This window comes from Pseudorca crassidens, chromosome 19, assembly GCF_039906515.1.
Source record: "Pseudorca crassidens isolate mPseCra1 chromosome 19, mPseCra1.hap1, whole genome shotgun sequence".
NCBI classification, from domain to species: Eukaryota; Metazoa; Chordata; class Mammalia; order Artiodactyla; family Delphinidae; genus Pseudorca; species Pseudorca crassidens.
This window is the reverse complement of record NC_090314.1, coordinates 39,531,474-39,550,285: the sequence shown is the minus strand read 5'-3', so window position 1 is coordinate 39,550,285 and position 18,812 is coordinate 39,531,474. Positions and strand designations below refer to the sequence as shown.

Here is an 18,812-nt window from a genome sequence, read left to right as displayed (position 1 = left end):
AAATGAAATAGAAACAAAGAAAAGAACAGCAAAGATCAATAAAACTAAAAGCTGGTTCTTTGAGAAGATAAACTTGATAAACCATTAGCCAGACTCAACAAGAAAAAGAGGGAGTGGACTCAAATCAATAAAATTAGAAATGAAAACGGAGAAGTTACAATGGACACCACAGAAATACAATCATCCTAAGAGACTACTACAAGCAACTCTATGCCAATAAAATAGACAACATGGAAGAAATGGACAAATTTTTAGAAAGGTATAACCTTCCGAGACTGAACCAAGAAGAAACAGAAAATATGAACAGACCAATCACAAATAATGAAATTGAAACTGTGATTAAAAATCTTCCAACAGGGCTTCCCTGGTGGTGCAGTGGTTGAGAGTCCGCCTGCCAATGCAGGGGACACGGGTTCGTGCCCCGGTCTGGGAAGATCCCACATGCCACGGAGCGGCTGAGCCCGTGAGCCATGGCCGCTGAGCTTGCGCGTCCGGAGCCTGTGCTCCACAACGGGAGAGGCCACAACAGTGAGAGGCCCGCATACAGAAAAAAAAAAAAAAAAAATCTTCCAACAAACAAAAGCCCAGGACCAGATGGCTTCACAGGTGAATTCTATCAAACATTTAGAGAAGAGCTAACACCCATCCTTCTCAAACTCTTCCAAAAAATTGCAGAGGAAGGAAAACTTGCAAACTCATTCTATGAGGCCACCATCACCCTGATACCAAAACCAGACAAAGATACTACAAAATAAGAAAATTACAGACCAATATCACTGATGAATATAGATGCAAAAATTCTCAACAAAATACTAGCAAACAGAATCCAACAACACATTAAAAGGGTCATACACCATGATCAAGTGGGATTTATCCCAGGGATGCAAGGATTCTTCAATATATGCAAATCAATGTGATACACCAAATTAACAAATTGAAGAATAAAAACCATATGATCATCTCAATAGATGCAGAAAAAGCTTTCGACAAAATTCAACACCCATTTATGATAAAACCTCTCCAGAAAGTGGGCATAGAGGGAACCTACCTCAACATAATACAGGCCATATATGACAAATCCACAGCAAACATCATTCTCAATGGTGAAAAACTGAAAGCATTTCCTCTAAAATCAGGAAAAAGAGAAGGATGTCCACTCTCACCACTATTATTCAACATAGTTTTGGAAGTCCTAGCCATGGCACTCAGAGAAGAAAAAGGAATAAAAGAAATACAAGTTGGAAAACTTGAAGTAAAACTGTCACTGTTTGCAGATGACATGATACTATACATAGAGAATCCTAAAGATGCCACCAGAAAACTACTAGAGCTAATCAATGAATTTGGTAAAGTTGCAGGATACAAAATTAATGCACAGGGCTTCCCTGGTGGCGCAGTGGTTGAGAGTCGCCTGCCGATGCAGGGGACACGGGTTCGTGCCCCGGTCCAGGAGGATCCCACATGCCGCAGAGCGGCTGGGCCCGTGAGCCAAGGCCGCTGAGCCTGCGCGTCCGGAGCCTGTGCTCCACAACGGGAGAGGCCACACAGTGAGAGGCCTGCGTACCATAAAAAAAAAAATTAATGCACAGAAATCTTTTGCATTCCTATACACTAATGATGAAAAATCTGAAAGAGAACTTAAGGAAACACTCCCATTTACCCTTGCAACAAAAGAATAAAATACCTAGGAATAAACCTACCTAGGGAGACAAAAGACCTGTATGCAGAAAACTATAAAACACTGATAAAAGAAATTAAAGAGGATACCAACAGATGGAGAGATATACCATGTTCTCGGACTGGAAGCATCAATATTGTGAAAATGACTATACTACCCAAAGCAATCTACAGATTCACTGCAATCCCTATCAAATTACCAATGGCATTTTTCACAGAACTAGAACAAAAAATCTTAAAGTTTGTATGGAGACACAAAAGACCCCGAATAGCCAAAGCAGTCTTGAGGGAGAAAAACGGAGCTGGAGGAATCAGACTCCCTGACTTCAGACTATACTACAAAGCTACAGTAATCAAGACAATATGGTACTGGCACAAAAACAGAAATATATATCAATGAACAGGATAGAAAGCCCAGAGATAAACCCATGCACCTATGGTCAACTAATCTATGACAAGGAGGTAAGCATATACAATGGAGAAAAGACAGTTTCTTCAATAAGTGGTGCTGGGAAAACTGGACAGCTACATGTAAAAGAATGAAATTAGAACACTCCCTAACACCATACACAAAAATAAACTCAAAATGGATTAGAGACCTAAATGTAAGACCGGACACTATAAAACTCTTAGAGGAAAACAAAGGAAGAACACTCTTTGACATAAATCACAGCAAGATCCTTTTTGACCCACCTCCTAGAGTAATGGAAATAAAAACAAAAATAAACAAATGGGACCTAATGAAACTTAAAAGCTTTTGCAAAGCAAAGGAAACTACAAACAAGATGAAAAGACAACCCTCAGAATGGGAGAAAATATTTGCAAACAAATCAACGGACAAAGGATTAATCTCCAAAACATACAAAGAGTTCATGCAGCTCAATATTAAAAAAACAAACAACCCAATCAAAAAATGGGCAGAAGACTTAAAGAGACATTTCTCCAAAGAGGACATACAGATGGCCAAGAAGCACATGAAAAGCTGCTCAACATTACTAATTATTAGAGAAATGCAAATCAAAACTACAGTGAGGTTATCACGTCACACCAGTTAGAATGGGCATCATCAAAAATCTACAAACAACAAATGCCGGAGAGGGCGTGGAGAAAAGGGAACCCTGCTGCACTGTTGGTGGGAATGTAAATTGGTACAGCCACTATGGAGAACAGTATGGAGGTTCCTTAAAAAACTAAACAGAATTACCATATGACCCAGCAATCCCACTACTGGGCATATACCCAGAGAAAACCATAATTCAAAAAGACACATGCACCCCAATGTTCACTGCAGCACCATTTACAATAGCCAGGTCATGGAAGCAACCTAAATGCCATCGACAGACGAATGGATAAAGACGATGTGGTACATATATGCAATGGAATATTACTCAGCCATAAACAGGAACGAAATTGGGTCATTTGTTGAGACGTGGATGGATCTAGAGACTGTCATACAGAGTGAAGTCAGTCAGAAAGAGAAAAACAAATATCGTATATTAACACATATATGTGGAACCTAGAAAAATGATACAGATGAACCGGTTTCCAGGGCAGAAATAGAGACACAGATATAGAGAACAAAAGTATGGACACCAAGCAGGGAAAGCAGCGGAGGGGTGGGGGAGTAGTGTGATGAATTGGGAGACTGGGATTGACATGTATACACTGAGGTGTATAAAATGGATGACTAATAAGAAGCTGCTCTATAAAAAAAAAATTAAATTTTTAAAAAAGTGGAATTACTGTGTTAAAAAAATACATATACCTACTCCAAATATATAAATCCTTTAACTTAACTAGTATACTTACATATTCATCTGAGTTCAATACATAATTTTTTACATAATTTTGTATATAATATGTAAAAGAGAAAACTAAAGGATGGAATATCAATAAATATATTTAAACGATTATTTGATTAGTGAACAGTCTTCTAAATTACCTGAATCATGTGCTAGAAATATCTCCACCAGTCAAATTTAATTTATTAAAATCATTCTCATCATGGAGAGATTATCAATAAATCTCAGTCTTCACCTTGTTTTTTAAATTGTTTTATCTGCATCACTTGACAACTGATCACTCGCTCCTCCTTAAAACTTTTTTTTCTCCCAGTTGGGTTTTTTCCTTGTTTTCCTTCCACTTTGCTGGCTGCTCCTTCTTGGTCTTTGTTTGTTCTTCCTCTTGTCCCCACCTTCTTAACACTGGCAAGCTCAGTCCCTGGACAACTCTTTCTCTTCATTGTTTATTCTTATTCCCTGTGATCTCATCCAGTTTCAAAACTTTAAATACTAAATGAATGCTGACAACCTCCAAATTTCTAGCCCAGCCTCTAGCCCAGACCTGAATTCCAGATTTGTAATGTCCAGTTGCCTTCTGGACAACTCCATCTGAATGTCTAATAAGAACCTTAAACTTAGTATGTCAAAGCCTGCTCCTCCTGGTCTTACCTAGCTCATTAAGTTACTGTGGTCAGTTGCTCAGGCCCAAAATTCTATTCATTCTCTAATACGTGATATCCAATTCAACAGCAAATCTACCTTCAGATCTGACCACTTTTCATCATCTCCATCACCATCCTGGTCTGTGCCACCATTATCTATTGCCTGGATTAGTGCAGTAGCAATAGCCTCCTAACCGGCCTCCTTACTTCCACCCTTGTACCTCTACAATGCATTTTCCATACAGTAGTTAGGGTGACCCTTTTTAAAAATCAGATCAGTGTACTCTTCTGCTTGAAATCCTCTGATTGCTTGCATTCTCCCAAAGTCCTTACCAGAGACCCCCCAGGATGAATACAATCTATCATCTTCTTACTTCTTTGACATCATCTTCTACTACTCTTCCCCCAGATATCCAAATGGCTTGCTCATCCTCACCTCCTTAACATCTTTGTTCAAATGTCAGTTTTTACTAAGACTTTTTTTGCCCATCATATTTAAAACTGCAATATGTACTCCCTACTTCCCTTCCTGCTTTTTTTCTCTATTGCACTTACCTTCATCTAACATACTATATACTTTAGTAATTTATCTTATTTATTATCTGCCTTGCCTCACTAGAATGTAGGTTCCATGAGGGCAGGGATTTGTTTTGCTTGCTGTTGTTATTCCCAGTGCAAAGAATGATGATGGCACACAGCAGGTGCTCAAATATTTGTTAAACAAATGAATACATAAATGAAAAAACTTTCACAGTAAAAAAACTAAAATCCATAGAGAAAACTGTATAATTCACAAATAAACTTAGATATCACTAAATACACTCTAGTTTTAATACGAAGTTTGCTGTCTATTACCTACTTTATGTGTCCTAAAACTTTTCAGTCACTGTAGTGGACATTGTTTTTTGTCTTGTACACACTGTCTTCCTTTGAGGAACTTCTCCCCAGTTTCATGCGAAATCTATTCAGTCTATGCATTTCGATTCGTGAGGACTCCATCTCCCTATGGGTGGGCATATGACCTGAACCAGACTGATCAGAGTCCTCTCTGGGACATTTGCCAGTTTTTAGGAAGAATACAACCTCTCTTCCTCTGGAATCCCAAACTCTTAAGAATCTAGCAGGCTTAAGCTGCAGAGGGACATCCTTTTCAACAGGTGGAAGGAGCATGCCTGAAAACAAAGCCAATGTTAAAGGAAAACAACAAGGGGGGAAAACCCCTAATTAAAGATACCATTTGAGTTCCTACACTCAATATTTCCTGAGGCTGGCATTTCCCAATTGTTTTATTTTTTCAGTGACATAAACCAATAAATTCTGTTTTATATAAGCTTGAGTTGGTTTCTATCACAAGAAACTAAAAGCATCCTAATATATTCAGCTACTTTCCCTCAAGAACCATTTTATTTTCTCATTTTATTAGCCAATATTTTCCTAATCTTTGAAGCCTGAAACCTCCAACATCTGTAACACTGGTTCTTAATCATTTGGAGTTCCACAGACTGATTTGGGAATTTGATATATCCATGAACCATGTTTCCCCAGAAGAAATGCCCTCACCTAACCCAAATTCTACCTATTTTTCTCAGAGGCTCAGAGACCGTTTAAGCCCTTCCACAAACCCCACATTTAGCACCCCTGCCCTTTTCTGTGAAAATATTCCATATTTGTCATTGTTTATTTTTTGTAGAATATTAATCTAAAAATGATTACATAAAGAAGGAGTAAAGGTTATAGTAAATGTAGGAAAAGAGGTAAACTTGACAAATCATTCATTCACTCAAGAAACGACTACTTTAAAAAGGGGAGGGGTGGGATTCCCTGGCGGCCCAGTGGTTAAGACTCCACGCTACCACTGTAGGGGGCGTGGGTTCGATCCCTGGTCGAAGAACTAAGATCTTGTATGCCACGTGGCACAGCGGGAAAAAAAAAAAAGAAAGAAACGACTACTTAAACTACTTACTATGTGCCAGGCACATGGAATATGACTGTGAGTATCATACTATCCCTGCCTTCCAAGGGTGTTCACTGGCTACAAATTGAATGCAGGCAGATGATACAAAGGTTACATTGAACAGAAAAGCAGCATTATGTAACAGGATGTTGCTGATGAAGTCTGAGTAAGTTATTTCAACATTTTACCTGGGGACAGAAGCAAAGACTAAGAATTAATAAGAAAATGTAATTATTTTTTTGCCTGCTTTGAAAATGATGCTCCCTTGGTTAACGGAACTGCCATATCTGGGCAAATAACCAGAAAGTCTTATTTCAGGCTTGTGTGCTATAGATAAAATGTTGTTTTAAAGAACATACAGCACCATAAAAAGAAACGAAATTGAGCTATTTGTAATAAGGTGGATGGACATAGAGTCTGTCATACAGGGTGAAGTAAGTCAGAAAGAGAAAGACAAATACCGTATGCTAACACATATATATGGAATTTAAGGAAAAAAAATGTCATGAAGAACCTAGGGGTAAGACAGGAATAAAGACCTACTAGAGAATGGACTTGAGGATATGGGGAGGGGGAAGGGTAAGCTGTGACAAAGTGAGAGAGTGGCATGGACGTATACACACTACCAAATGTAAAATAGATAGCTAGTGGGAAGCAGCCGCATAGCACAGGGAGATCAGCTCGGTGCTTTGTGACCACTTAGAGGGGTGGGATAGGGAGGGCTGGAGGGAGGGAGACACAAGAGGGAAGAGATATGGGAACATATGTATAACTGGTTCACTTTGTTATAAAGCAGAAGCTAACACACCACTGTAAAGCAATTATACTCCAATAAAGATGTAAAAAAAAAAAAAAAAGAACATACAGCAGATGTTTACCAAGTAACACCTAAAATGCTGTACAAAGGGTACAAACTTCCACTTACAAGTCCTGGTGATATAATGCACAGCATGGTTACTATAGTTAAAAATACTACTGTATTGTATATTTGAAGGTTGCTGAGTCGATTTTTTTTTTAAGTTCTCACCACACACACAGAAAGTATGTGAAGTGATGGCAATGTGTTAACTAACTTTTTGTGGTAATCATTTTGCAACATATACCTTTACCAAATCATTACGTTGTACACTTTAAACTTATACCATATGTCAATTATTTCTCCATAAAGCTAGTAAAAAATCCAACTTTACCACTATCCCGCCTTTTCAGAACTCCTTTCTGAATGACAGAAGAAATATCGTCACAGACACACAGCTTCATTTCTTAGCGACCCAGTTTGGCTGCACAAGGGCATGAATAATCCAAAACTATTTAGCAGTCACTATTATATGCTTACTCTTCAAGCCGGCCTACACCTAGATGGTTCAAGCTTCCGCTTTTTTCACATTTTATTACTTAAAGTAAATATCACCTTAAGTAAACAGAGCAAAAAGAAGAGAGATTTTTTTTTTTCCCCAAAAATGATGTGAACGTTTTTTGGACCGGCAGGGTTATTTAACTTCAAATGGAAATCTCTTGTTTCTGCAGTTTCCCTTCACAGGAAATGACTGGAAATAATGAAAATATTCCAAAGCAAATACATAATCCCAGGCCTCTCCTTCAAGCAAATTAAAACAGATAAACTTAGAGACTTCAAAATGAACTGTTTCTCTCAAGGGTATATGTTTTTTCCTTTCTTATTCTAAACAGTGGATCTTAAGCTTTTTGGAATCATGAACTGCTTTGAGAATCTTATGAATATAGACCTTTCCCCAAGAAAATAAATATATGAAGCAGGGAATTCCCTGGTGGTCCAGTGGTTAAGAATCTGCCTTCCAATGCAAGGGAGGCGGGGTTCGATCCCTGGTCAGGGAACTAAGATCCCACATGCCTCGGGGCAACTAAGCCCGTGTGCTGCAACGAAGATCCTCACAGCCAAAAATAAATAAATAAATGTGAAGAATTACAAGGTATTAAAAAATATATATGAAGCAAACTAGTCATTCAATTTCAGTGCATCTTCAAGCTCTATAAGAAATCAAGAATGATTTTCCCCATTTATAAAAATTATGTTAATTGTTGATTTTTAAAAATAAGTTTTTAAAATTCTCTCTTGAAAAATCCCATTTTGTTTGTTTATTTGGAGGAGGTGGGCTGCACCACGCAGCTTGCAGGATCTCAGTTCCCCCACCAGAGATTGAACCCGGGCCATGGCAGTGAAAGTGCTGAATCCTAACCACTAGACCACCAGGGAACTCCAGAAAATCCCAATTTTAAATGTGCATTAAATCTTGTTTGGAAATGTACAGCTGCCGCCTTCATTTAAAATGATAATCACTATTGCACAACAAAAATAAATATGCCTCAGTTCTGATAAGGTATGTTAATAGATCACGCAGGGCACTGAAAGCCTGGTAGGATAAACACTTTTTTTAAAAATATTTATTTATTTATTTTATTTATTTATTTTTATTTTTGGCTGCGTCGGGTCTTCATTGCAGCATGCAGGGCAGGATGTTTTAGTTGCAGTGCACAGGCTCTTCATTGCAGCACGAGGGCTTCTCTCTAGTTGTGGCGCACAGGTTTTCTTCTCTAGTTGTGGCATGTGGGCTCTGTAGTTTGTGGCACTCGGGCTTAGTAGTTGTGGCGCACAGGCCCAGTTGCCCCGCGGCATGTGGGATCTTAGTTCCCCGACCAGGGATCGAACCCGCGTCCCCCGCACCATAAGGCAGATTCTTTACCACTGGACCACCAGGGAAGTCCTGATAAACACTTCTTAACAGCCTTCAAAGAGTAATCAAGAAAAAGTAACAAATGATTGAAATTATCTAAACTGTCATCCAAGAAACATATCTGTCAAACAGGCTAGTTTTTAGCGACTGTTTTGTGAAATATCCCTGATAACACAGATAACCTTGGAAAGAGAGGTTGCTATAGGGTAGGGTAACTCAAAAACACAATACTGATAATAAGTACAAAAAACTTCAGAAGATGACCTGGTTCTATATGGCACTTCGCAATAATGTGAAAGTGAGAAACATAAAAATTTAAGAAAAAAGAAAAAAAAATTTAAGAAAAAGAAAATTGGAATCGAAATAGAGAAGGTGCCATGAAATTCAATCAGCTGCTAAAATAAGACTGTTAGCAGAAAAAGGTTTAGATTCCTGGTCCTAATAGGAGTCCTTTTTCCTGGGTGTGGGTTAGAGGTAGAGCATAAGGGAGGTAATGAGAACTGTTCCTTTTTTCTATTCCTAACCTTCTCATACTATAGTGAAAATAATCAGGCAGTAGCTGGCACGGATTACACTAAGTAGAAAGTTCTCCAACAAGCCTTTCTACTTCTCTTCTACATTCAGAGATCCTAGGCGGGCTAGTTAGCATATGTGAGTACTGCTGAACCTCTTTGTAACTTTGTAGACTACAAACACGTCTGACTCTTGTTTTAAAGTCTTAACTTACTTCAAAAGACATGTCTGCTTTCTACTCCTGTATTTTCAACTTAACACACAAACTGAGATAACATAAAAATAGGAACATAGCCCATTCTGTCACTTTCTAGTCAAAGAAAAATTGTTGTCACAATTAAATAAAACCACACACTTATTTACAATGACTGTTCTCCAGATGCCGGCAGAAATACAGAATAGGCAGTGAGGTAGTACAAAGATACTTATTACAAACTACTCGGTAATGACATTCATAAGATTTACTCCTAACTTAAATAACATATTAACTAAAAATTCTTTATCCACCCAACCAGTCCAAGCACTTACTTCATGACAGCCACCAAAGAAACACAGTAAACAGTTATCAACATAACATGCTAAGTACTACAATGGAAGCAAGTATAAGGGGCAATAGAAACATAGAGGAATAAGCAACTGAATCTGTTTTAAAAAAAAGAGAAGCCCTTTCAGCTGACTTTAAAAGAAACAGTTTATCTAACAAAGTGGGGTAAAGACACTCCAGGCAGAGGTAACAGCACATGCAAAGGCATAGAGGCATAAAGATCGGCATGTCCGGCATGTCCAGGGAGATAAAATTTGGGATTGGAATTTCAGTAAATGATGTAATGGGTAAACCATTAGCCAAAGAATATGTTGGGGAATCTCTCCTCTGACTCACAAAGGGAATAAGTGGGTAAATAAGGTTCCTTTTATCCATCCACCCTTTCAACACACAACTTGAGTATTCTAAGGTGCTGAGAATGTAGTAGATTGCAAAACAGATCTGCTCCCTATGCTCCATTGCTTGAAATTTGGCAGAAGAAAACAAACATTAAATATGTGTAACTGATGGGAATTCCCTGGTGGTCTAAGTGGTTAGGACTCAGCACTTTCACTGCAGGGGGCCCGGGCTCCATCCCTGGTTAGGGAACTAAGATCCCTCAAGCTGTGTGATACAGCCACAAAAAAAAAAAAAAAAAGTAACTGACAAAAGACTGATTTGTGAAGATAAGTTAACACAAAAGTTGCCGCTGAGGTTAATGCTGATGAGGGATGGCTGGTATTTGTTACTTTTTTGCAGCAGCAGCAGCAGCAGCAGTCATAGTTTATTTGGTAAATAAATCAAATTAGTACACTGTACTATATTACATGCTTCACAATACAGAGAATCGTGTCTTCTTCACAGAGTTAAAAGTTGAAAACTGCAAAACGCTTTTTTTTTTTTTTTTTTTTTTTTGCGGTACTTGGGCCTCTCACTGTTGCGGCCTCTTCCGTTGCGGAGCACAGGCTCCGGACGCGCAGGCTCAGCGGCCATGGCTCACGGGCCCAGCCGCTCCGCGGCAAGTGCGATCTTCCCGGACCGGGGCACAAACCCGTGTCCCCTGCATCGGCAGGCGGACTCCCAACCACTGCGCCACCAGGGAAGCCCAAAACACTTTTTTAACCGTTTGTTTTTATTTTCAGAGAGACAATTTTTTTTTTTTGGAGTATGTTGATTTACAATGTCGTGTTAGTTTCAGGTGTACAGCAAAGTGAATCAGTAATACATATACATATATTCCACTCTTTTTTTAGATTATTTTTCCATATAGGCCATTACAGAGTATTGAGTAGAGTCTGTTACTTTCTAAATGACATCAACATGGGATAACAACACAACCTTGGTTTACAAGGCAGTCTCAGGCTCAGGCTTATATATGATGTGATACTTGCCAAGACTTTCTGAAATGAGGAGTTAACATTTCAAACTCTGAATACAAAATGAGACTTTAAAAAATCATAGTTCAAGTTCATACACAATGCAACCACACTGTAATCACATGACACAAGAAATAGTACAAGATATCAGAAAAGTTATACATATAATGGGAAACTAACTTGATATGACTCAAGGAAGACATTCCCGAGACATTGAAACTGAGACCTGAAGCCTAAAAAAAAAAGTTTATAAAGTAAAGAGCAAAAAGTTCATCAAGCTGAAAGAAACCAAGGAAGTCCAGAATGGCCAAGCTTAGACATCTGGGAGAAAGAATGGCCTGAGATGAGGATGGAACGTAGATAAAGAACAAATCATATAGGGCCTTACAGGATACTGGATCACATTAAGGATGTTTAAATCCACTCATACCTTGAAAAGCTCTGTCTGTGAGGATACGGAGAATGGGCTGTGCTGAGAAGGGAACAAGAGTATCTGAAGGGAGACCAAAGGTTACCACAGTAATGAGAGATGATTACGTGCAGTAGCAGTGAGAATGGAGAGATGAGGAAGAATTCAAGATATTCTGGAGTTAAATAAACAGGATTGGTGACTGAATGAATGTAAAGGAGAAGAGAGAAGGAAAGCTCAGGAAAAAGTCTAGCTTTCTGATTTGGCCAATGGTGAGGATGGTAGTATCGCTTACCTAGGATAAACAGATGCAGGAGAGGTATGGGTAATATAATAGAACTGATTTTTAATATCAAGGTGAGCTACCTGTGAGGTATTCAAGTGCACCATATGGAATATTTATTTGTAAAGGTATCTCATTATTAGGAGTGTAACTGGTACAACCCACGCGGAAGTTAGCAACGTGGATCAAAGTCCTTAAAGAATGTATGAAAAGAGTGTTACTTTTATCATACTTTAAGAGCTTTGATATATAACGTTATATATAGTGTGATCCTACATTTACAAACTGGAGGAAGAGTAGACAGGCAAAATAAAAGCTTTGGAGGCATGTATTAAAATGGCTGTTTAGCAGTGGTGGGATTTAGGATGGTTTATCTTTCTTTAACAGCCTTATTCTTAAGTAATGTAGGGTCTTCCCTGGCAGTCCAGTGGTTAAGGCTCTATGCTTTCACTGCGGAGGGTGCGGGTTCAACCCCTGGTCAGGGAGCTATGGTCCTGCATGCCATGCATCGCAGCCAAAAAAGAAAACAAAAAAAAAACCCAGTATTTTTAGGCAAAGTAATTAGGATTTTGGAGGCTCCACCCTTGCCAGAGACATTTTAAAGAAGAAAAAAAAAAAAAGTAAATGAATGCTCATAAGAAGCCTATAAACATTCACATTGATTTAATGTGACAACTTCTGCCAGAGGCATAACTTTATAAAGATCGTCACCCTCCACTACATTTGGCAAATGGTGGAGGCAGGGCAATGTCAAAATCAAGGCAAGTGAGGGGCAGTTTTTCTAATTATAAAACCGTCCTACCCCTGGAGAATTCTGGTTACTCCCTCCAAGCATAGGAGAGTTTGTTAGATCCCTCAGATATGCTGGTGTAGAGTACACATCACCCCAACCCCTGTCTGTCTGTCTCTCTCCCTCTCTCAGTTTCTCTCTCACGCTTTTTAAAAAAAGTGTTGGGAGTGGGATAAGAGCCCGTGAATGTGCTTTTTTAGCATGTGTTATAAATACATCTTCACTGGATACCCTTTCTCCTCTCAATAACTAATTAGCCAGAAACAAATGTAACTCCAGACAGAACTCTCCTGGGAGCAACTAGATACTGTTTAAAAGAAAACAAAACAAAAAAAGGCAGTAGACAATACACACTCATGTCAGGATCTAAAAAGAACAAGCAAAATGGTTTCAAATCCAGATGGCTTATAGGGGCTGTTTTGCCCTACTGTTCTGGAGAAAAACAAATACTTTGAAAAGGCAAGCTCCCTAAATTAAAAAAAAAAGAAAAAAAAGAAAAAAAAATCCCTAGAAACTGTTGTTTATTGGAGAAAGATTTCAAGAGACAAAAAACAAAAACAAACAAAAACCCATAACCTTTAAAATAGCAACTTTGAATACAGCAGTTCTCTAAAAAATACCGCTAAATAAAAGGCTGACTTACTGCTCAGAATCCACCCAGATATTATCCACCCCCCATTTACTCTGCAGAGTGGAGGAAGGAAAATATTTCCATTATTTTAAATAATCATTGCTATCAGTTAAGTTCAGTTAAATGAAATTGTTTTTCAATATAGTATCTTTTAAGAAATAAGAGGATAAACCATATTATTAAACAATGATTCCCCTCCCCCATCCCTAGAAAAAATTCTAGAAATTTTTAGAAAAAAATTTCTAATACAAATGACTCCATTTCTTCAAAACTAAATAACAAGGGGGTAGAAAAGGAGAACAGTTACAGATTAAGAGATGCCTAAGAGGCATCTTAAACCAAGTATAAATATGTGGACCATCTTCTTTCAACCCTAATTGAAACAACCAACTATAAAATTACATTTATAAGACAATTGGGGAAATGTGAACACTCATTAAATATTAGCTATTATTAAGACTTAAAAAAAAGAATAATCATTTATAACTTAAGTATGATAATGTTTGCTTTTTTTTAAAACTCTTTTAGAGATACGCTGGTGTACAGTCTTTGATCTGCTTTAAAATTATGGTGGAGGGACTTCCCTGGTGGTGCAGTGGTTAAGAATCTGCCTGCCAAAAAAAAAAAAAAAGAATCTGCCTGCCAATGCAGGGGACATGGGTTCGAGCCCTGGTCCAGGGAGATCTCACATGCCACGGAACAACTGAGCCCGTGCACCACACTACTGAGCCTGCGCTCTAGAGCCCGCGAGCCACAACTACTGAAGCCCACACGCCTAGAGACCGTGCTCCACAGCAAGAGAAGCCACCGCAATGAGAAGCCCTGCACTGCAACGAAGAGTAGCCCCAGCTCGCCACAACTAGAGAAAACCCACACGCAGCAACGAGGACCCAACGCAGCCAAAAACAAATAATAAATAAATAAATTTAAAAATTTAAAATTATGGTGGAGATGCTGAGGGGAAGTGGGGAGGGACAGATGGAACAATACTGGCTTGATACTGATAACTGTTGAAGTTGAGTGATGGATATGTGGGAGTTCATTATACTATTCCCTTCTACTTTAACACTTGGATATTTCCATAATAAAAAGTTTAAAGAAATAACTTGGAACAGAATTACTTGTAGCATTTAAGTTAATGATGAAATTTTGTAGTAAGAGCTTCCTGTCATTAAAAATCAAATAAATATGCACAAAGGGCCATGTACAAGGATATTTGCTGAAGTGCTATTTGTAACAGTTCAAAACTAGAAGATAACTTAAATGTCCATCAATAGATAGTGAACAAGTAAATTATGATAGATCCATGTTATGGAAACCATGTAATTAGAGAATCAGAGTGAGAGTAAGGCTGAAAACAGGGGGAATGACTGGGAGAATAAAAGCACTAGTAAGTAATGTCCCTAGCAGGTCCCTAGTATCATCCCAGAGCAGCCAGGTGGTCCTCTTTGACCACCCACACAGAAAATAAGAAGTTTGTTTTCTTAATAAATTCAGTAAGAGAGATTCTAGACTAGGGGAGAGATACCAGGCACAGCCAGGTGCCAAATGAAAAGAGAGAAATTAAATGAAAATCTATATACCAAACAGTAATACTGACAGTCCCCTTTCAGTTCCTGCTCTCACTCAGGTTCTCATAATAACTAGGTTTATCTACCACTCCACTCCCCACCCCCAGAGAGATTAATCTTTCCTTGGAAAAACTCAAATGTCTCTGAGAAAAGACCATGGGATAATACCGAAATCTGAGTTCACAAGACACAATAAATTGTGCCTAGGCACACAAAACTTCTGGCCATCCTTTTTTAGTGTCTTACTCTTAAAACGTGAAGGGATAATTAAGGGTTATCAGGCATTTGAAGCTCCAACCTGAAAAAGAGAGACCTAATATCAGGAAAAAAGGGGGGGAGATGGAGGTACACTGAGGAAACAGACAAATCAGGGAACAAATAAAAGCTATAATTAATATCCTCAGAGACCAAAGAAAAGTCATTGCATCCATGAAACCAGAACAGTATACTATTTTCAAAAGAATTGGCGAAGAGGGGAAAACAAAAACAAGGGAGAGCTCTTAGAAACTACAAAAGCATGAATCAAAGAATCTAGCACTTGGGGGCTTCCCTGGTGGCGCAGTGGTTGAGAATCTGCCTGCCAATGCAGGGGACACGGGTTTGATCCCTGGTCCGGGAAGATCCCACATGCCGCAGAGCAACTAATCCCGTGCGCCACAACTACTGAGCCTGTGCTCTAGAGCTCGTGAGCCACAACTACTGAGCCCACGTGCCGCAACTACTGAAGCCCGTGCGCCTGGAGCCCATGTTCCGCAAGGAGAAGCCCGTGCACTGCAACGAAGAGTAGCCCCCGCTCGCTGCAACTAGAGAAAGCCCGCACACAACAGGGAGGGAGGGAGGGAGGGAGGGAGGGAGGAAGGAAGGAAGGGACCTAGCACTTATCCTGTCTTTCCTGTACACACTATACCTTAGGGTAACCAAACCGTTGATGAGGAGGAAGTTTTCTTTTATAAGAAAATTCAGCTAGGGACTCCCTGGTCGTCCAGTGGGTAAGACTCTGTGCTCCCAATGCAGGGGCCCGGGTTCTCTCCCTGGTCAGGGAACTAGATCCTGCATGCAGGCCTCAACTAAGAGTTCGCATGCTGCAACTAAGAAGTCTGCATGCTGCATCTGAAAAAAAAGATACCGTGTGCCGCAACAAAGATCCCACGTGCTGCAACTAAGACCAGGCACAGCCAAAACAAATAAATAAATATTAAAACAAAAAAGAAAATAAAATAAAGCTAAAAAATGCTGAATGAATAATTGAGTTAGAATAGAACCATTTCCCAATCCTTAATGAAATAACAAGGAATATCCAGTCACTGTGCAGATTCACCTGGTTGCCTCACAAATACGTTTATAGTTAGGATCCAAACAAAGTCCTTAAGTTGCATTTGGATGATATATCTCTTAGGACGCTCTTAAATGACAGATTCCCCAGTCCTTTTCACCCAATGGTCTTAGTAACCATTGATGATCTTAGAGGGAATACTATAAAACTATTGTAAAGTATAATTTAGATCTATCCAGACACAGGTTGTTGCCAGTTATGAGTAAATGAAACTGAACAGGCAATTCATAGAAAAGGATCACATTAGTGATCTGAGAAAAGCAAATTAAAAGAAGAGGTTATTTCACACACATCAGAGTGGTAGCAAAACCCAGAAAGTCAGACGGTATTGAGTGTTGGCAAAAATACAGGAAAATAACTCTTACACACTACTGGTGGGAATATATACACCCCTTTTGACAAGAAATGTGGCCATATCTTTTTAAGTTTACAAATACATATCTTAAAAACTGGCATCTTTATTTCTTCATCGAAGTACACATCTTCAATGCAGCCACTAAAGAAAACAGTATGGAGATTCCTCAAAAAAAAAAAAAGAATAGAACTACCATATGACCTAGCTAGTCCACTTCTGGGTATTTACCTGAAGAACATGAAAACATTATTTCAAAAGGATAAATGCACCACTGTGTTCATTATGGCATTATTTGCAATAGCCAAGATATGGAAATAACCTAAGTATCCATCAATGGATGAATTGATAAAAAGATGTGGTGTGTATATACACACACACACACACACACACACACACACACACACACACACACACACACACACACACACATACAGTGGAATACTACTCAGCCACAAAAAGAATGAAATCCTGCCATTTGCAACAACATGGATGGATCTTGAGGGTATTATGCGAAGCGAAATAGGTTGGATGGAGAAAGACACCATATTTCACTCGTGTAGAATCTAAAAAATAAAACAAAACAAATGAACAAGCAAAATAAAACAAACTCATAGATACAGAGAACAGATTAGTGGTTACCACAAGGCAAGGGGATTGTGGGTGGGTGCAATGAGTGAAGCAGGTCAACTATATAGTGATGGATGGTTATACTTGTGGTGACCACTCTGTGGTGACCACTCTGTGGTGACCACTCTGTAATATATACAGATGTTGAACTATTAATGCTATATATCTGAAACATAAAAATAAATAGATTAATAAAGTATATATATTTGAGAACCTCTTAGGTATGCACTGAATGTTACCACATTCAATGTCTGTAGTACATTATGTAGTAAAATATAGGAAATAACTCAAAACTTTCATCAGCTGAAGAATGAACAGTGATATTCACATGATGGAATATATAGCAGTTAAAACAACTAGATACATATGTATGTATCATCATGGATGGATCTAAGAAACACTGAATAAAAAAAGCAAACTGCAGGGCTTTCCTGGTGGCGCAGTGGTTGAGAGTCTGCCTGCTGATGCAGGGGACATGAGTTCGTGCCCCAGTCCGGGAAGATCCCACATGCCGTGGAGAGGCTGGGCCCGTGAGCCATGGCCACTGAGCCTGCGCGTCCAGAGCCTGTGCTCCGCAACGGGAGAGGCCACTACAGTGAGAGGCCCACGTACCGCAAAAAAAAAAAAAAAAAAAAAGCAAACTGCAAAATTATATGAAAATGTAATAGGATTTAGAAAAAAATATTTATCCCCAAAATAATCCCAAAGCAATACTCTACACAGTTTATAGATATATATATATATGTAGTGAATGTCTAAAGATAAGAAATAGAAGGACATAAACCAAATTCATGCTGTCACCTTTGTTCTCCTTCCAGTACCACTTCTCTCCCAGAAGGTGACTTTCCCTTTATCTTTAATGTGCTGTATCTTTTACTTAAGATAAATATTTTAAGTAAAAATAAACAGCTAATATTTTACCCTTCATAGTATATAGAAGGTTATTTTTTACATTAATGTATTTAGTCTTCTATTGTTTGCTTTTTTTTTTTTTTTGAAAGAATGAAGAAAGGTCCACAGTGGCGGCCGGGAAAAAAATAAATAAAAAGAATGAAGAAGGTCTTACGTTTCTAGTAAGCATATGTTTGAGCTTCTCTTAAGCAATCGTTCTCCATCTTAGGATTGAGGCAGTTATAATCACAAATACCCTGAGAGATTTTTTCCAAATATTACAGGCCAGCACAGCAGCACTTCTTACAACCAGTCTGATACACCTGTGGGGGTGGGGGTGGGAAGGTTTAAAGAACTGATTATTTGGAAACCTTCCCCCAGGTGGTTGGGGGTACTTCCTATTGTAATGAGAAGTCAGGAAGGGTGGCTGAACCCAGGATGGGCCTTGACTTTCAAACTCCCCTTGAGGTCTCAAACCAATTCCTAACTACCTTTTGCCTACAGGTGGCTATGATCCAACTGCTCAGTGTGGACAAGGAAAGATGTCCCAGATGTCTTATCAGTTAAAAATAAAGTCATGTAGGGACTTCTCTGGTGGTCCAATGGCTAAGACTCTGTGCTCCCAAAGCAGGGGGCCCGGGTTCGATCGCTGGTCAGGGAACTAGATCCCACATGCCGCAACTAAGAGTTCACATGCCGCAACTAAAAGATCCCGCATGCCGTAA

The 18,812-nt window shown here is 39.0% G+C and overlaps 1 protein-coding gene and 1 long non-coding RNA gene across 8 annotated transcripts in view; both read right to left on the bottom strand.

Moving 5' to 3' along the window:
• SPAG9 (sperm associated antigen 9) overlaps positions 1 to 18,812 on the bottom strand; it is a 142,788-nt gene that overhangs the window by 99,610 nt on the left and 24,366 nt on the right. The gene's annotated exons all lie outside the window — the stretch shown is intronic.
• On the bottom strand, positions 8,731 to 18,349 carry LOC137211973 (uncharacterized). The gene is made up of 3 exons (XR_010937302.1): positions 18,263 to 18,349; positions 9,827 to 17,132; positions 8,731 to 8,837 (listed from the first exon to the last, which is right to left on the bottom strand). It is a non-coding gene; the product is annotated as an uncharacterized lncRNA (long non-coding RNA).